The sequence below is a fragment of the Trematomus bernacchii genome, unplaced genomic scaffold (genome assembly GCF_902827165.1).
Source record: "Trematomus bernacchii unplaced genomic scaffold, fTreBer1.1, whole genome shotgun sequence".
Taxonomy (NCBI): domain Eukaryota; kingdom Metazoa; phylum Chordata; class Actinopteri; order Perciformes; family Nototheniidae; genus Trematomus; species Trematomus bernacchii.
In genome coordinates this window covers 11386740-11404077 of record NW_022987851.1, presented here as the reverse complement: position 1 = coordinate 11404077, position 17338 = coordinate 11386740, and the positions used below count along the sequence as shown (strand labels likewise).

The window sequence follows — 17338 nt, the reverse complement described above, 5'->3', positions numbered from 1 at the left end:
TCTTGTTTTGCTCATTGTTCCCCATCTTTTTAAGCTTTGTGGGCTTTTTTTTTTTTTTTAAAGCAAACATCTTGGCTGAGATTCTTGTGACTATTGCTTAGTGGTTTCAGAACAACGCTGTTTGTTGTGCTGTGCAGACCCTCTGAAACAGTGAAGGCTTTTCAGCAGCACCTTTATAGTTTTCATAAGTTGCCCCTTTAACAGAGGTTGTTTTACCTAAAAGAGGCCTGAACAAGGACAAATAATTGTTTTTAGAGTCTGATTTGTAACCAAAACCATCAACAGGGGCCTGTATAAGATATCATCAGTATCCTCACACTTACCCACTGAGCTGGGGTTTGCTGTGGTAGCTGTTCTGCGGCTTAGGAGCCACAAAATGCAGAGGGAACAGCCCTCCAATCACAACATCCCCTCCCGACTGCAGGGCCAAAGGCTCACTGTCTGCCAGTTTCACACACTGAGGTAAGATAGATGCAACACCTCTCACTTGATCGACAGTATTCCCAAAATCCTTTGTTTCTCCGCTACAGTCTCTTCTTAATTCGACACACCTCTCTCTTAACATAGTTATTTACTTCCCATCACACTTTTGGGAACATTAAAAACAACTGGAAAAACCAGGCTAAATAAGAAACAAATAAGCAGCCGTGCAGGACCTCCGGCAAGGACAAATTGTAGTATACATAATGACCCCAAGGCCAATGAATATTTGGTTTAACCAATCACAACGAAAAACAATTGCATAGGTGAAGACTACGGACGGCTCGTGTGAAATGTGTTTGGAGATTGACTAATAATGTGATTAATTATTAAATTAATTTAAACAATACTATTAAAAGGTTTTTAAGTGTCTATTACTAAGACTGGAACATATCCAGGTTACTTTTGAGAATATACATTAAAGGATGATACAAAATGTACTTAATGAAATTCCATTTGAACAATTGCATTTTATTTTAATTGTTGCCTTTTAAAGGTGGGGTAGGTAAGTTTGAGAAACCGGCTCGAGATACACTTTTTGTTATATTCCATGGAATGCTCTTAACATCCCGATAGCAATTAATATCTTAAGTGCTTTGACAAAAAATCCATAAAAAAATGTCATCTGTGGAAGCCGTAATACTGTAAAAAGTACGACCAATCATTTTAGCCGGCCCGGCTAAAATAACTGGATGGCCTACCAGCCTGTCAGCCTTCCATCTGTGCACAAACTTATCTCGTGCCCTCATTGGTCATGTGCGCGTTCGTGTGTGTTTGAGGAGGGGCTCTATAAGGAAGTGGCAGATTTTCTCCGGTTGTGTATTTTCAAATTCTAGCGATCTCGAGCCGGTTTCTCAAACTTACCTACCCTACCTTTAAGACTCAGATGATTCAGAAATATCAGATTTATTTTAGACCAAACAAACCCAGACCTACCACCTACGGGTGGCTACATCATATTGTAAAGCTAATGAGCATTTTATAATGGTGTGTTTGCTTATGGCTGACTCACAGCTGAGCATTGTATGTGTTTCAGTTGGTGTGCTGTGTCCCAAAAGATGCAATCTTTGAAAATGGTTATATTTTAAATATAATAATAAGAATATAAAAAAAAAAATGATGAACTTGTTGAACGATTTGTGGACTATGGGATGTTGTATTTTCCTCTTTGGCAATAATGTTATAGCAATTCAGCCAGCTTTTCTTACGATTATGCAGTATTTAATATTTTTTTGGAAATGTTTATCAAGTACCACACACGGTCTGAATGTTGACTTTATTTATTCACTTTATTTTATATGTTCAGTAACTGATAAAAATGTATTATAAAATACGGTATTATTAGTAAATTCACAAAATGACATTACAATTAGTAAAATATTGAGCATAAAAGAAACTCCAATATGAATATTTAAATCAACAAGGAAAGCATATTTGAATGTGCACAGTATAAGCTTTATAAAGCCATCTATATTTTTTACAAACCCCTGCTCATTAAATGTTTCTTGGTGTTTTTCTCTGGCTTAAACAAAATAATAAAACATTTTGGAGCAAATATACACGTAATTAGTCCAAAACTGGAGGCCAGAATGGCAAATATCTCCACAGCCACAGTATATTTCCCAGGAGAGCTGACATATGCTGGGATAAATGTGATCCAGACTGCACAGAATATCAACATGCTGAATGTGATAAGCTTGGCTTCATTAAAGTTATTAGGTAGTTTCCGAGCTAGGACAGCTAACACAAAGCAAAAGACAGCCAGTAAGCCTATATACCCGAGTACAGCCCAGAACCCCAAAGCTGATCCTAATGCGCACTCCAGGATGATTCTCTCCTTGTATGTCGTGAGGTTTTTCATTGGAAAGGGGGGACTAAGAACTAACCAAATAGTACATATCAAAACTTGAATAAACGTGAAAGACGCTACAGTCAATCTTTGCTGTGAAGGCCCAAACCATTTCATCAAATTACTACCTGGTAGTGTTGCTCTGAAGGCCGTCAGAACTACTATAGTTTTTCCAAGAACACAAGACATGCAGAGGACGCTGTGTGGCGCAGCATGCAGGACCATTCCGAGGGTGCTCCAATGAACGTTAATGAACATAAGAAACATAGAGTCAGGGAGAAGAGCAGCAAGAAGCTCAGCTCAGAGTTGTTGGCCCTGACAATTGGTGAGCTCCTGTGACGATAGAACACAGCCGCTGTTATAATGGTGAGACAGGCACCACCGATTGAAAAAGCAGCTAATACGATTCCAAGGGGCTCGTTAAAGGAAAGAAACTCTACAGGTTTGGGAAGACACGTATCTCTCTCTGCATTAGGCCAGAATTCCTTGGGGCAAGGGAAACAATAGGGGCGTTCACACCAAGTACTTTTCCCACAGTAGTTCATGAGAACTTAAGTTCATGAGAGCTCTTTTAGTTCTGATTAACTAAAGCAGATCGCGTTCACAACAAAATGAGTTCCTGGGGGTGGATTAGGCAAATGAGCCGCTGACGTCACTTCTTCTTCTTCTGCTTTGGGTTTACTGGCAGGCCGCAAACAACTTCACGGCGAGTACAGTAGGTGGCGGTATGCACCTTAAAGTTGCAATTCGCCAAAAAACCGAGAGAAGAAGAAGAAAAAAAACTTCCGCTTCCGCTGTATGCTTCTGTTTACCTTCCAACCTCAGACACGGTATGGAGTTGACGTTTTAGTGGTCGTGTTATACAGCTTCGTAACTGAGTTATTTAAGACAATAACTCAGCCACAAATACAAATACAGATCGACCATTCAATTGCAATAGAAATGCTGAGTCGGAGGCGAAGGTGGTTAAGAAGCCTTAACAAAAGGATTGGACCACGAAAAGCACACGCTATGGACATGTTTCGCCGTAGGACAGCTGAGCATGATGACCGTTATCACGCCCAAAGAACAGCAATGGTACGTTCATTAAATCACATTAATACTATCTAATGTAGGATTTATGGAGTTATGTAGGGCTAATTTGTGTCTTTGTATGTGTTTCAGATATGCGAATACTACGGAACGCGTCGTGTCCCGCGCTCTCTCTGGCTGAACAATCCCTTACGCAAAGAAAATATATTTCCCCATATATTAACTGTCAATATATTGCATTATTTTGTTTTCTGATTTACTGGTTAATTGAAAAGATTTAATAAAGGAAATCTTGCTGTTGGCTACACCAAGTGATACTGATTAATAATCAACATGAAAAACATATTTATTCATATCTACAAAATATATTGAAAATATATTGAAGATATATAGAATAATATATCGTGTTAATATATTACAATAAATTGATATATTGAATAATATATTGTGATAATATATTGTAATATATGTGATAATACATCAGTAATTGCCGCTTTCCATATATTGAGTAATATATGTAAATATATATAATATATTGGTTGTGTATATATGTGAACATACATTTATTATATATTAACATTTATATGGGGACATGTACTATATATATTCACAAATATATGGGGACATGTATGTACTATATATATTCAGATTTATATGGGGACATGTATGTAGAATATATTCACAATTATATGGGGACATGTACTATATATATTCACAAATATATGGGGACATGTATGCGCTATATATTCAGATTTATATGGGGACATGTATGTAGAATATATTCACAATTATATGGGGACATGTACTATATATATTCACAATTATATGGGGACATGTATGCGCTATATATTCACAATTATATGGGGACATGTATGCACTATATATATTCAGATTTATAAAAGACCATGTACGTACCATATATTCTGAACATGAGTGCAATATATGTTCACAATGAGGAGAAATGCATGTTCTGATAAAAAAAATCTTTCATTTCATTTCAAACCTTTATTTATGCAGGTGAATCCCATTGAGATCATTGATCTCTTTTTCAAGGGTGACCTGCTGCAAGTAGGTTCCACATGAATACATATAAACATAACAGAAAAACAAAAAGGACATCATACAGCATATTTACAGTGACTACAGTTTACATAGCTAGTAACATTTACAGGTTCCAACAGTTTCCGATTGGATAGCATCTATCCTTGCTTTAAAAACATTTAGTGGAACCAAATTGCTCAGACTGTTCCAAGTTAGCGGAGCTGCGCATCTAAAAGCTATCTTCCCTAAGACAGTCCTAGCAGTTGGCACATTTAATAAAATCACAACATTCGATCTCAGGCAGTAGCCACTTACAATTCGCCGTGAGATCAGGGAGCAGATGTAGGAAGGAAGTTTCCCTAACATGGCTTTATATATAAAAATGTACCAGTGACTGAGCCTCCGTACAGTTAGTGAAGGCAGACCAGCCCTTGCATACAGGGTACAGTGATGACTTAATGCTTTACAGTTTGTCACAAATCTCAGTGCACTGTGATAGGCGGCATCTAACTTGATCAGGCAATGGGCAGGTGCATTCATATAAATCAGATCACCATAGTCCAGTACAGGTAAAAAGGTCACAGTGACTAGCCTTTTCCTGGCCTCAAGTGAGAAACAGGACTTGTTCCTGTAAAAGAAACCTAGCCTAACCCTCAGTTTTTTAAGCAGGTTATTGACATGAAGTTTAAAAGTGAGACAATCATCAAGCCAGATACCAAGGTATTTGTAACAGGTAACCACTTCAAGTTTTATTCCTTGTGTAATTACAATATCTAAAACAGGCTCTGGTGTCTTTTTTAGTTTTTGAAAAGAGCATTACCTTGGTTTTATCAACATTTAAAAGAAGCTTAAGCGCTGAGAGCTGAGTCTGAATAATGAGAAGCTTAATTTGTTTTTTTCTATCAATGTGTAACAGTTATCAAAATACTCATTAAAAGAAGGACAAGGAAAGAATAAAAGAAAAGGCCTATAAACAACACATTATGTAATGACTCAAGAACATTTTTATGTAATTATGTAATAAAACCCACATTTTGTAATAATCTGCTGCATTCTGTAACAGCCTGAACGCAATATAAAATAAATTTCCCTGCATTTTGTAATAAATTATTACATTTTGCAATGGTTATTACAAAATGCGTGAGTTGCCCTTTTAAAAAACTGTAATATTCATTATGTAACCATAACCAAACTGTAAATATATCCCAAAATTGATGTTGATATACATGTTGGCTAATGAATATGGTAACACTTGATCTAGTTTTGGCCAATGAAAGATATTCTACTGAAATATTTTTAAATTATGAGTAAGGATGATTCATGGTTGAATAAATAAATAAACAGTTGTAATGTTATTGTTTGCAACTCATTTTGTAATAACTACAGCAATATGTAATAATATATTTCAAAATGTGGCGACATGTATTACATATTTGCATTGAACTTGTTTACTACATAATGGGCAAATTATTACAAAAGGAGGTGTTATTACATAATGAAGGGAAAATGTATTACATTTTGTATAGGTATAGTTAATAAATGATGCATTGTTATTTCATACAGGGCCAAAAAGAGCAGTCTGTTATCCTATTTAACAATCTTGTTTTTTGTTTCACCTGGTGACAACTTTAAACATGAGCTGATCACTCATTAAAACAAGGTCCGGAACAGGGCCAAAAAAACAGTCTTGTACCCTATTTGATCGTCAATCTTGTTTTTTTCGTGCCTTTACTCACAAATCCTTGTGTTAATGGATGTTCTTATATCTGATGTCTTGGTCCCTGGATGGTGGTTTACTACAGCATCTGTGGAACAGAACAATTACAAATAATTAGAAGTTCACAAAAGACAGCAGGAATTATAACAATATCCATAATATCTATATTAAAGCATGGGCTGGCTTGGTGAATAATGTGGGAATACAAATAGTGGAAGAATAGGCTTTGTACATTTTCGTCTGAGTGTGGCGCTACTGGTTGGTATATTTTATGGAATTTGGACCAAGCATCTGCATCTGTAACAGTTCTGTTTAAAACTTTTTTAAATGTAATTGCATTCATCTTTAAAGGTGGGGTAGGTAAGTTTGAGAAACCGGCTCGAGATACACTTTTTGTTATATTCCATGGAATGCTCTTAACATCCCGATAGCAATGAATATCTGAAGTGCTTTGACAAAAAATCCATAAAAAAATATCATCTGTGGAAGCCGTGGTACTGTAAAAAGCACAACCAATTATTTTAGCCGGCCCGGCTGAAATGACTGGATGGCCTACCTGCCTGTCAGCCTTCCATCTGTGCACAAACTTATCTCGTGCCCTCATTGGTCATGTGCGCGTTCGTGTGTGTTGGAGGAGGGGCTCTGTAAGGAAGTGGCACATTTTTTCCGGCTGTGTATTTTCAAATTCTAGCGCACTCGAGCTGGTTTCTCCAAAATTACCTACCCCACCTTTAAAAGACTACTTTTATTGAATGAGAGTTTTACCTAGCACAATGAGCCTGGGGTGGTGGGAAGGGAGAACTGGGCCTCGGCATCGGCAGGAGTGGTAGTCGCCTATGAGTATTAGAATTTAGATTAACAAAGGCATAGAAAAACCCTGAAATATGTACTGACACAAAGCTACAACCCTCGATTTTGTAAGTAGTAGTAGTAAATACATACGTATATACAATATACAACAATACGCATAGTGCAATTAGCAGTACCAGTAATAAAATAGCTGAATAAATAGTAGTAGAACCTTTATTTAGCCAGGAAAATCAATTAAGAACAAATTCTTATTACAATGATGACCTGACAGGAGGCAAAAGGCGTCCTGAGGGGATGGGGTTTGGGAGGAAAAAAATAAAAAGACAGACTCCGGGCACTACAGAACCCAGGAGACAACACAATGACAAAGAGCAGAGATGACAGGCATAGCAGTTAAACATATAACATCTCTAAAACAATATTACTGTGGTTCAATCTGTCATTAAAATAATATAGAACATTCATCCATTCAATCATTCATTCCTTCATGGCAAGGATAACTAAGCTGAATAGTGAATAAAGTGATATGTGAAAAGTAAAATTACAGTGAAATTAAATGACAGTGCATTCCTTACCACTGCGATCTGGCTCCTCTGTCCTCGTGTATTTTGGGTCTGATTCCTCACTACTGATGTCTGCCTCTCTGCATGGGCCCTCTCTCCTTATTTATTCTGTCTCAGTCACCACTGCTATCTGGCTCCTCTGTCCTCTTGACTTGTGGTTCTGCAGGCTTAGTTCGACCTATGAATTTCAACAATGCTCCTGTAAAATATATAGATATATAGTATTATGGGTCAACATTAAAATAACATACACTGGAGAGCAAAATGTGAAATGCCATTGACTGTAGGCTACATATTATCCACACAATTGTCAGCAGGGGCAATAACAACTAAAATGTGAACTAACTTGAATGCATTAGTCCACAACACATAGCCTAACTAATGTTAGCCTACATAGTTACTAACATCAGAACACATAGTATTGGGGAATCTTATGTGTTTTGTGATGTTTGTGCTGCAGCCGTTTTATCCAAAACAGCACTCCGGTTAGAGAGTTGACACGGAGACAGGAAGTACAGTCTTTGGACTTTATATTAGCTTGGTTCTGATCATCAACACAGAATACATCATGCTTGATGTGGAATCACATACAGGATGTTGAATGGGTTGATGAGTATGATGATAATGATAACGTAGAGTAGAGAATGAATGAATGGTTTCTGCAAAATACACAGAAATAGAAATAAGGTTCAAATTACAATAACTAACCAGACTATGGTTATTAATAATAAGCAACAGCAATACTAATTGTTGCTAAAACACATTAGACACGTTGCAAACACACGGCTAATAAAAGCTAAGTTAGCATCTCATCCACACACTATCACTGAATAGCTTAACTTAGCTAACTAGCTAGCATTAGCTCAATTCCTGAACAACATAGCAACTAAAAACGGGACATCAAGACTCATTAACACACTGACTCAGCAGGACACTATGCATACAATCTTATAACATTACCAACACTAAAGATCTGCATATATTCTTCACGAACGCATTCTCTCTGTGACGATGGTAATTATGCATGTGACGATGCGCAATAATGTCCTGTCATGAACACACATGTGTAACCAGCTCGAGGACCCGTAGCTTCACTACTTTAGCTGTCCCTAAATGTGCCTGACTAAAACACGAACGATATAATGCAGATCAAGGAGAACAAGGGGAATTTACAACACATAGACTAAATGTGGTTACATTACTTAACTAGCTCATCATCGTGACCAATCAGAAAATGTCCGTTAGCCGTGGGGCTAGTTTTCGCTATGTTAAACTCCATTGACTTATGCTAAAATGTTAGCGATCTAAAGGTCCGCTATTTTTGGCTGTTTTGGGTCGACTTCAGTTGACTGTAACATCGAAAATCTTCGAAATTGAATGTTCACAAAGCTGCGGACCGGTTATACACTCATACACGAGGGAACTAACATAGCTAATTTAACTAACGTTAGCTAAAGTAGCTGGTGTAGTGCCGAGAGACGGGACATACGGATTAAGCAACTAGACTACTTGTAGTGTACATGCAGAATTATTTCAATTTAAAATAGTTTTAAATGCTCACACACATACCTGACTCTGGTGCTGTATTTTCCTCTCGTTTCTTTTTAATTTTCCGTTTCGAAGCACCTGATGAATGCTTTCTCTTTGACACTCAGCGACAGAATCAACAGACAGAGGCAGCAACGCAGATTTGAATCTGCCAATCAGATCAATCTATTGCTGGAGAGGGGGGGGGGGCTCCCCGAAATCAGCCGGAAGTGGCGCATTCGAATACTGTTTGGGCTGTCTGCTGTGGATGGGCTGCGTTCCACTCCAAATAGCCGGTCGGCCATAATATATGCATAGATATATATGCGTGCATATATGCATATATATATGCGTGCATATATGCATATATATATAAATATATATATGTGAATATATATATGCATATTTATATATATATATATGCGTGCATATATGCATATATATATGCGTGCATTTATGTGTGTGTCTATATATATTTATAAACTGTATATTATTTTCCATCATTCAATGGACAATTTGTACTTTTTTTATATATAGGCTACCATCAAACATATGTTCATATATAAAGTGGGTAACTATACAAAACGAAGTGAGATAACTGTTTATGAATATCTGTTCAATTTTATGTAAACTTGTGTAACTCATGAAAGATAAATGAGTGTTTCAATAAAACTATTACATTTAAATGTATAGTGCAGTTTTTGTTTTCATTGCAATATATTTTTTTTATATGTATCAATATATAGCCATACATGGTCCATGCATATATTTCAATATATTTAAAAATATAAGGACTACTTTCCCATATATGGAAATGTATGATCCAGTATATTGTATTATATTTACCAATATATTACAATATATTTTTGTTTCATAAGGGATAGAACACACGGCCTGGTGGGAGAAGGTGGTGCCAACGTACACCAATGTGCAGTGGATCAAAGATTTCCGAATGTCCAAGGGCTCTTTTCAACTCCTCTGTATTCGCCTGGAAGCAACGTTGGGGAGACGCAACCTAAAAAAATCGCCGCGGGGCAAGACACGCGCACAGCCCTTGAGGCATCTGAACAGCATGGAAATTGTAAATTGACAATAAAGCTGATCTTTTGTACAGTGCATTTGGTTCTCTCTTTTATTTACCACAGACACAATTACAATAGTGCAGACACACCTTAGTGCAAAGATGAAATGTCAGTATCAAAACAGTACTCATACTGTATATTTGTATATTAATATGAGTATATTATTATGTTAAATGTGTGTTAAAGACAATGGGATGAGGTTGAAAGCTCTTTAAAAAGCTTTTGTATACCATCTTTACTGTGATAAATACATACATGTTAAGCATACACACTTGAAGAACTACGTTACACACACACAGGTTAGTCTGTGTACCGCTGCACTGCTGCTGGTTTAAACAAAGACAGTCATGATGCTAGTGCCGTGCATGTAGGTTCTTTTATTTATCAGCAGCAGATCAATAAGTGTCAGTAGTATCAAAACAATATAATAACAGTGGCAATATATATATATATATATATATATATATATATATAATAACAATAGGTAGGCTCAACAGCAGACACACCTTAGTGCAAAGTTAGGTGTCAGTATTAATAACAGTGGCATATATATATAATCACAATAATACAAAATTAACTTTCCCAGGTGTAGGCAATTTGGGGTGAAGTGTCTTGCCCAGGGACACAACGACATCCTGACTGCAGTGGGGTTTGAACCTCTGCTCCCCTGATCCGAACACCAACGCACCAGACCACTGCACCACACGCCTCCCAACAAGTCATTGTACAGTTTATCAACGACGACAAGTTTTTCTTAATTTTTGTATTGAAGGCCTGTTGGATTTAATCAGCTCGCTTAGCACTGCCAGAAGCCCAGTCTGAAAGGTATTTTGTTGCTCCACCTCGATTCCTGGGCCTTGTGTGAATGCAGCAGCCGTTCGTCGTGCATCTCCTTGGCACGCAGGTCCTCATTCTCCTTGCTGACCATGGCACGGCGGTCCATCGCCATGATGGTGTCAAGGAAGCTGTCATCGCGTGCCCACTTTCCTAAGGTGAAATATGCAAGATACAAGATCAGTTTAATCGCAACAACGAGACAACATTGTCCAACATTGGACATGGTGCAGGCAGGGACAGTGTACAACATGTATTGTTTTGTGCTTAATGTATGTTTGAACTTTGTTTTATAGGGATTAGTGGACATCAGTTAGATGTGTAACCTTCTTTCAAGGCCAGAGTAGTTACAGTGTAAGTGGATTGACATCTAACATAACATGGCTGAGTACAATTAGAACAATCAATAAAAAAAAGGAAAAATAAATAGAATTTCAATTACATTTCTACTTAAATGTGCAAAAATATTAGAACATCAGTCTTTGTGGCATGCAGGTAATCAACTGTTTAAGCTTTTACCATTAACATGTAGAATGAATGTTGCAAATGACTTGAAATTATAACAACTACAACGTATTGTTAGAGGTAGCATTATGTCCAGCTAGCATGCTAATTGCTAAAGTTATATTATCGTTTTATCCCGGAGGGGAAAACTAGTTTCTAATCCTGAGAGAAACACCTCGCCTGAAATACACGATTAGTGCCATGAGTTAGTGAAGCAAATTACAGAACATTGCACACTTATTCACAAGTCAAAACGTGTTCATAGCGGGGACGGCTGAGAATAGCTAGCTAGCTAGCTAGATGTTGTTAGCCAGCTTGGACCTATTATAGCAAGTTCTAGCATGGCTAGCTCGATCTACTGAGCAAATAAAAGTACATCTAAGACCAGTATTGTGCAGATTAAAACAGTGCAGTGCATGTATTTTATTTTACCTTCGTAGTCGTCCCGACATGACTTTGCAAGGTCTGCTAACTTTGCTGAGCCACGGAAACTGCATTCAGTAGAAGCTTCTGAATGCGGCACTTCGCGTCCTCCGAGTAAATCGCCAGAAGCGCAGACACATCCTCATCACTCCACCGCTCCGACGATTTATTTAGTGTTGCTATAATAACTGCTTTCACAAAAGTAATCTCTTCGGGTGCGCTGCCCAAAGCGAGCAAATACAATGGCTGCTTACAAAAAAAAATTCAGAGTCAAACGGGCGTGGTTTGCATTCTGCACAGCCAATCAGACGTACAAACTATTTTCTCCCACAACAGTCCCTGCTCTCTAGCAGGGACTGAAAAGCGGGTCGGACGAACTAATTTGAGCTACTTTAGTTCCTGGGGCTTTTTGGTGTGAACGCAAATATATCGTAGTTCTGATGAACTATTGTGGGAAAAGTACTCCAAAGTACTCCGGTGTGAACGCGCCTATTCAAAGGAATCTGAAAAAAAGAAAAGAGCTTTAAGCAGTTAGAATTTATATTTTATGTTGTAAACATACATTAGAAAAACAAATACCTGTAGCATTGCTAATCTCTCCCTCGAAACACGGTGTACAGTCATAACAGCAGATGGGTTTTCCTTTCTGAAGCACTTTATGAGTGCCTGAAGGACAGCTGTCAGTGCACACTGACACAGGCACCTGTCACATATATACAAATTAACTCACATGTCGACAAGTGTGCTCTGAAGCTAAAATTAAAAAAGGATAAATTCATGTTTTTTTCTTCACAATGTTTTTCTTTGTGTCTTTTACATTTCTGTTTTGTAATTTTCTTTTTTAAAGTAAGTAAACGTGTATTTTAAACAATAAAACGTAACATTTCATGTTAAAAATAGTCTCTCATTATTCGTAACATCGGAATTTTCACGAGGTACCGAGGTATGATACATCATACCCCTTGAGATGATATGAAAATGTGATATGTTAAATTATTGCTTTGGGGCTCCTCACCTGTGTGCCACCCGCCACCCAGGTGAGGTTCCTGTTGATAAGGAACTCCTGGCCCACCGGCAGTGATGAATCGTATTGCCCCACAGTCACCAACTCAATGCTGCCACTCTCATTTCTTTGCCAGTTTACCAGCTCATATGTGGCCACAGGATCCCCGTTGGCATCAAATGACACATCATAACCATTTTGGGAAAAATTTACTTTTTTCAGCTGATTAAGAACCTAGGGATGAAGTAAAGGAAGATAGTGAAGGGGATAAAAGAGATCATAAAAAATAAATAAAATGAGTATTCATTTGATAACATAGACGTGCAGCTTAAAAGAACATCATTATTTTTACTGACCTCTTTGGCCTCTAGCTTAGTGAACATATCACACTGTGTAGTAGAATCAGTTTTCTGACACACTGCGTTATGAATGGCATGCGCTATTGCATAGACAGCCTTGTACGCCATGTTAGTGATTCGAAGTTGAGATGTGTCAGTGTATGAGCTCTGGAGCGTCTTTATATCTTCAGTTCCATCACACACACTCCTGTCCGTGGCTTCACCTAAAAACACAGAGACAGAGGGAGGTGTTTTTAGCCATGACAATTACATTCATTCATTCTTACGTGTGTATTGTGTTATTTAACCTGACAAACAAGCTTTGCAAAAAAAATATGTCTTTAGTGTTGAGATTTAATCTTATAACATGCTTACTTTACATCAAATTTCACACAAGCCGACATGTCTATCTGTTTTTTACGTTATTTATTTATTTTCAGTAATACTGACTTGTATATTTTAATGATGCATGATGGACACTAGAACCAGCAGTACAGGATAATCAGAGACCCTTATCACACTAGAAATACACTTTCTGCCCTCTGCTGTCTGGTAGACGGTAACACACTAACAGGCCTACACAGCTTGATTCAACATGCAATAAGACTGCTGAACTCTTGAAGTCAGGACTTTGATACTGTCCCTCTACATTTAAATACTTGTACTTCAACTCACCTACATTATGTATGTGCATATACCGTGTATACATTACTTCTCATAAAGCATACATTTACTAAATTCCTGTTTACAGTTCATCTTCCTTATTTTACAATTACTGAAAACCTGTCAACAAATATATTCCACATTTTATATGTGTTTTATTTTACATATATTTTAACTCTGCACTATATGTTTTACATTAGCAGGATTAGCAAACAGGGTTTTGTGGCTGATCAATTCAGGGAGCTTCACTTATATAATACTTATATTATAATAATAATACTATATTAAAACGTATATATCTTCCAGTTTGTGTGTACAGACAGAGACATTAAAGTTGACTTTGACTTTGATATAAAAACACAATCAAGACACTACCGTGAGTGTCATGAATGTTTAAAATTGGCACAACCTTCTCACTTTTTACCAGCCTGCAGTTGAATGCTTCCTCCCAGAACATGGTAAGCAATGGGGAGTCAGCCACTTTGTTTCCCAGCATTTATTTTATGACAATTTTTGAACGAAGACTTTTCCTAAATTGTTGTGCATTGAGGAATAAATAGCTTTCAACTAAACAAATAAACAGTCTGGAATCACTGCATAATAGCCTAAGTAGAATAATGTACATGTATGTTATTTACAATATATTAGACAGCATTGTTAATAAACATGACCTGAACATCACATTGTGAGATCATTCACCGAGATGCACCTTATGTCCGCCTCATGTATTTCATTACAAATATTAGATTTCCCTTTCAGTCAAAATCTGGGGTTTGGTCTTTAACAGGCTGATAAATTCAGGGAGTTTCACTTTGACAGAAAATAAAAAAACTAACACAATCAAGACACTTCCGTGAGTGTCATGTATGGTTACATTGGCACAACTTTCTCACTTTTTACCAGCCTGCAGTTGAAAGCTTCCTCTCAGAACATGGTGAGCAATGGGGAGTCAGCCACTTTAGAGGGAGAGAGACCCAGCAAGAAGTCCCTCAGACCTGGGATGACAGATTTTTTAATGCCAAATCCGATGGCTCCAGCAAGGAAGCTGAACCTCAGCATGTCTCGGTCGGTTACCCAGGCCTCACTACCTATCCACTGGCGAGGTGGGGAAGGCTTGCGGGACAGCTCCTCCAGCAGAATCCTCATATCTCCAGGGGAAGTAAATGCCAGAACAACCTTAGCCGTTGACCTGGAGGGACGTTCAATGACATATACAAACAATAGTTACAATATATGAGTATAATTGTATTTTATAACAATACAAGTCATAAGTATGAAGAAAAACAAAACATAAGAGATGAGCAACAGATATATTGGCACATTTCCTGTTGTAGTAAAAACATGTTCCATCACTTATAGAACTTGTTTTGGTTTTCTGTGCAGAAGGTCAGTGTCAGCACAGTGAACTAAAGGAGAATCAGTGATATAGAAACCTGCAGATAACGTCAGCTACTCTCTGGATCCGGCTACGTGGGTGGGTCCGAAAGATAGACTCAGAGTATTCCACACAGATCCCCTCTTTACGTGCTGCATGCAGGAAAGACGCCATGCCATTGTTGCCATAGTCAGAATCCGACCGGACAGCACCTATCCAAGTCCAGCCAAAGTGTTTTACCAGCTTGGCCAGCGCGTCAGCCTGGAATTGATCACTCGGGATTGTTCTGAAGAAACTCGGGTACTGCTGCTTATCAGACAGGCATGCACACGTGGCAAAGTGGCTCACCTAAAGAAAACAACAGTTATTTAACGGGACAGAGGCAAAACAAGTAATGGACTCAAACACAGTTTGCAATAAATTCTTAATATTTACTTGAGGTATGTTGAAGGGCCCGATGACGCGCAACATACTGATGGAAGGCGTGGACCCAGACTCACCAACGACGGCCATCACCATACCAGACTGCGAGCATTTGTCGCCGGTGTTAAACACCGGGTCCATTCCCCCTGAAAGCTGAAATGCAACATGCACCGCCACGGACACCGAGGCACCTGAGTCATAGATCTCATAACCAAGCTTGATCCCCGGAAGCAGCTCCGTGCTGTTGTTAATCTGCTCGATGGCGAAGACCATTGCACTAGAGGAGCGCAGTTCACGGGAGTCGATACTGCACACAGACATCGGTGTTAATGTTAAAACTTTAAGATTTTAAAATAATACGTGATAGACTGGATGACTGCAATTCAAATATATGGTCTGGATAATAACGAACAGCTTCTCTTTAGGCAAAATCCAAAACACTTGATATCCAAAAATCACAATAACTTGGCTGAATGGTCAATTTAATCCTAAATTCCACATATCTCTCTTTAAAAATTGTGAAATGTATATAAATCAGTTAAACTATACATTTTTATGAAAGAGAAAACAAATCCACATTTTGTTACATACAACTACATGGCAACACAAATTCACAATATAAACATCAATATACTGTATATCCCCACAATTTAGCCAAAATCTTCCTGTACTAACCTCCCTGTGCAGCTTAGTGGCTCGGGCATGGTGGTGTAGTTATGCTTCACTGTGTGCATGTAATAGTGAATGGAGAAAACACCCCCAATGACATAGTCACCGTCCATAGAGAATGCAGGTTGACGAGTGGTACCTTTTAGCTTACATGTAACAGATGAAGCTTCAGAACCATCCCCATAACTATTCAAAACAACAGCTGAGTTGAGCTCACACAAACTTATAGACAGTATCAGACCAATAAGAGACATCTCCATCATCAACTGTCGTCAAGGTGGCAAACTGTACTGTGTGTTCTCAATGGTTTATAATGATTTCCAGACTATGCTTCCCTCCTACCATACGTCACTGTGCTGCCATGCCCAGCGCTGACAAGATGTATTTCTTCTATTCTATATTTTATATGTAACTTTTCTTCAAATAATCATCAGTCATGCTGTTTGGATGGATGCCCAAATACCCTGATATAAAGCCATCACAGCAGAACTGGCCCTGACAAGCCAGACATGTCATTAAATGGCCAATATACTGTACATGTTTTATATTTTTTCTAGGTTCAGTATTTGATTTTCAGAAAAGGAGGTGGGGGGAATATTAGAAATAGTCTTGTTTCATGTATGTTTTTTTGCTCATTGCTCCCCATCTTTTTTAGGCTTTATGTATCTTCTAAAAAGAAAGCAAAAATGACAAAACAAGTCTTGTGTGAGGATCCACAGTGCGGCCTTCCTCTTTTTCCTCTGTTGTTGTCTGTCTTCCTGGCTGGGCGTGGCTGACCTACATTTGGATTTCCGTCTCCACACCGCTCCAGCTGTTCATCATCTCGCTGATTGCCACCACTCACCTGCACCTGCTTAAAACATTAGAACCGCCAGAGGTTTTTGTATACCTAAAACCACCACCTGGGTCACTATTAGAATGTACTGATTTTCAAGGTAAAATGATCTTTTATTGAACAGTGAGTTTTGATCGCACAGGGATGAAACGCCGGGTTACGTATTGTAA

The 17338-nt window shown here is 38.1% G+C and overlaps 1 pseudogene; it reads right to left on the bottom strand.

Annotated features, from left to right (window-relative positions):
• Positions 1-1957: 1957 nt before the first annotated feature.
• On the bottom strand, positions 1958-16461 carry LOC117469035 (annotated as a pseudogene).
• Between the last annotated feature and the right edge of the window lie 877 nt (positions 16462-17338).